The sequence below is a fragment of the Bidens hawaiensis genome, unplaced genomic scaffold, assembly GCF_021521415.1.
Source record: "Bidens hawaiensis isolate Kalapana, Puna unplaced genomic scaffold, B.hawaiensis_p1.1 tig00006617_1, whole genome shotgun sequence".
Lineage (NCBI taxonomy): Eukaryota > Viridiplantae > Streptophyta > Magnoliopsida > Asterales > Asteraceae > Bidens > Bidens hawaiensis.
The window spans coordinates 550579-554324 of NW_027491447.1; the positions used below are offsets into that span (position 1 = coordinate 550579).

The following is a 3746-nucleotide window of genomic DNA, read 5'->3' on the forward strand; positions in this document are numbered from 1 at the left end:
AAGAAAAGGGTGTCTTGTGAAGACTCTGTTTCTTCCACAGAGACTAAGTACCAAAGAGTTTGTATTGATTGACTTGATTAATAATGTATTATTAACTGTTGAGTTTACTTGTTTGATTGTACATGGGTTTACATGAATTGCAAAATTGTGATTTAGAATCTTAAACTGATGTCGTCAGAATCAAAATAAACTGGAATGTGATTTGGTATGGTTGGTTAATACTTACTACAATTGTTATTATTATTATAATAAACCTGACTTTTCTTACTATTAATTTGTCATTACGTCTTAATTTATTTTATATTTTGGAAGATGGATTTGGCCTTATCTAGATCTTTTTTTTATAAGATACTTGCATTTATACAATTTAGAATCATTACCGGCGTTAGTATCATATAGTATAATTGTAAAGTTTGGCGCCACAGTTCCGTTTAGTAATGAAATGCTAATATGCGCCGCACCAATCATGTCAGTCCATATGCTTCTTCCTATGCACACCACCGTGACACCTGCAATTTTCGCTGTCGCCATTAGATCCAGCCACGAACCACCTGCAGTTTAATTGAAGCTACATGTAGCCTCTGCTCAGCATCAATCCACACTTTTTATCCTGAATGAACCGTAAATCGATATCTGAAATTTATGGTCGTCTCCACATGTATGTTAATGTATGGTCTTCTTATTCCACGCAACCCTAATTTGATCCTAAAGATATTTTGGGTTGTCTATAGATTGATTAATCTATGATTATTTTCATTCAATTTTGGTAGTTGCTTTCCATCTATCCATTTCATGAATCAGCCAGTTTGTTGATGAGTTTTTGTGGTTTGTTTTGACAGTAAGATGAGGCAATGGCTGGGAAGGATGAGATAGAGGTTTGTGAATGCAATATATTACTATTAAGGTATGACTTTACTTTAATCTTTGCTGCTATCAAATAAGTTTACTCCTCCTGACTCTAGGTGTTGAGATTTTTGTTATCATGATTGTAATGCTCCTTTTGTCAGATCTCTCACAGCTTCAAACTAATCTTAAAACCAGGTTTGTTAATTTCCCTAATTTATGAATTTTGCTTTATGTTTGGGAAATCTAGAACGCTAATGTGCATTTTTTTGGTGTAATTGGGAGTTTAAATTAGTTAATACAATTAGGGTTTAACTGGTCTAACTAAAAATAAGGTTTATAGATGAACATATGCAACAGATGTTGCCTGTCAAATTTGCTGGTGAAAACTGAGGTTTACTATAGATTAGTTTTTTCCGGCTTACTTTGTTGCTAAATGTTTATGCCTACAAAAGAAAGTTATGGAAGGGAATCGTTTACTTAGCATAGGTTTGGATTGATGCATGACGTTACATTTAAGTTTTTGGTTTTGTTTACTCGGTAGAGAAGTATAGGATGTCTAATCATTGTTTAGCAACTAACTTGATGTTGTCAATTGATGTTGTTTGCGGATATGTTTGTTAGTTTCAGTTACAGTGTGCTTACTTCAGATTTATGATATGGCTCCGAACGAGTTGTTATTTAATACGGATCGAAACAGGTAATATTTCTTATGCTGGTAAGAACGTGAACTTTTTATGCGGGTCAATACGTTAACTTCTTATGCGGGTCTAATCAGGAATTATATAGACGCGTAAAAACAATCATTTCTTAATACAGATAAAATGGTTTATTTCGGCCCGTGCTGAAATAAGTGGATATCTCATACACCTGAACAAAAGCGTAATCTATAAAAAGGACGGTTAACGGGTAGAAAACGGGTAACATAGTTCTTAATGCGGGTTAAAAGAGTGATTTTTTATGCGATTCAGAACATGCCAATTTTTGGCAGTCAAACAGGTCATTTTTAATGAGCTTCAAAACGAGTCATTTTTCTGGTGAATGCTCAACTGTTGGTTCAATATTGAAACTCAAATAATATGTACATGTTCTTAAGTGATCCAAATATTTTTCTCTGTTTGTAATTGTACACTTAGATGAATGTTCTCCTTAAAAGGTCTAATAACCAACCATATTCAACTACATGTTTTAGATTCACATCTAAAGGTTCATGAGATGCATCACCCTAACACATATTACTAATAACAAAACAACGTAAGAAAAAAAATATTATTAGCAATTCTACTCAAGACCACGTTTGCTTTAACCATTTGTAGGTATAAGGAGCTGCAATACATAATCCCTCCAAATTTTTTCAGCTAATCACTCCTAACAAAAGAATAAGTGTTGTCCATAGCTGCAACAATGGACCTGTTCAACAACCAGACAACGGTACATTTACATTCACAAATCGCAACAATCAACTGTGCTTTGAAAGCAATCTGAATGATACAACTAGGTGTGCTCATGAAATCGAGACAACCAAACTAATAAAAAAACAAGCAAATAACATAAACTCACGGTTTAGTTTTATGGTTTTGTTTAAAGTGATAACATTTGATTCAGCTTCGATTTAGTTTGTAATAAGAACAAAAATAGCCTAACCAAACTTAACACACTTGCATTTTCAGTTTTGAAAAATTTAGATGTTATTTAAAAGAAAAACTAATATCTATCGTGTGACTGATATAGAGACAGCAGGTGAGCTGCATTGGAACCACAACAGAGGTAAACACATGTGATATGAACAAAAAATCGTACACAGCAGCGGCGTGACGACAACAGATACCCAAACATCGCGGTCGTCACACGTATACCAGAAGCTCCTACGACTTCACTTGGCATCAAGCTACCGACTAAACAACTTGCACCAACGACACCCGCGAAAGAATCCAACAAAAGGACTTGTCCAGACAACAGAAATCTTCCTTTATTGACATACAACTAACATGCATGTGTGCCCGACATGGTGCTGCAATTTTCTCAAAACAAAGGCTTTTGCAACCCACATAAGCAATAATACAACAGCAGCAAACAACAAGACATGTAGACGCATCATTTTGAATAATATGACGGTTCTAGGGAGGTCAGAGTATACCACTCCACCAAGAACATAGTAGAATGTCGGTATTGAAGCCATGCTAAATACTACTACCCTTTCAACTATCTCAACAGTTTCTGTAATTAAACTTAACTTTAGCTAGCAACTTTATGTTTACATTTCGCACGACTGATGTTTTAAAGACCAAAAATAATTGCCCGTTGCGCCGGTTAAAAATCTAGTTGAATATAAGAAAGAGTCTGTAGCTCTATAAAATTTAAGGGCTTTTGAAAGACTTCTTTAAAAAGATTTAATGACTATAACAAGTGTTTTAAGATTCAACATGAACAAAAAACAACGCTGAGTGAGTTACGAAGCCCGACCAAAGATCAAGTGTAGTGGGTTAGCGCCCCACTCCACATCATCAATTCACGTTTGTTAAACAAATACAACCTATTCAAATTACTTTAATTTTTTGGCATTATGGTATTTGGGCGCTAGATTATGGTGTTTGAGCACTAAGACCATACGCTATGGCCGCTATTAGGGGCCCCATGGACACCTCCAAGGGGCGCTTAGGGGGGGGGGGCTTCACAACGATGGCCGTCTAAGGAAGGTGGTGGTGGTGCCTTGTGTTTTTCTCTCTCCCTCTCATACATACACACACATACATATGTATGTATATATTGGGACGTCCAAAAGGCTTTAAACCACAACGGGGCATTATGGAGAAGAGATTCGAAGCCACATTTCTTACGTGATGATGATGTGAAGGGACTTTAAAGCCTCTCCATAGTGAGCAACCTAAAAGGGCAACCCCCGT

The 3746-nt window shown here is 35.9% G+C and overlaps 1 long non-coding RNA gene across 1 annotated transcript; it reads left to right on the plus strand.

Annotated features, from left to right (window-relative positions):
• The first annotated feature begins 1286 nt into the window (after positions 1-1286).
• LOC143633086 (uncharacterized) lies at positions 1287-2784 on the plus strand. The gene is made up of 3 exons (XR_013153627.1): positions 1287-1543; positions 2160-2274; positions 2575-2784. It is a non-coding gene; the product is annotated as an uncharacterized LOC143633086 (long non-coding RNA).
• Positions 2785-3746: the final 962 nt, after the last annotated feature.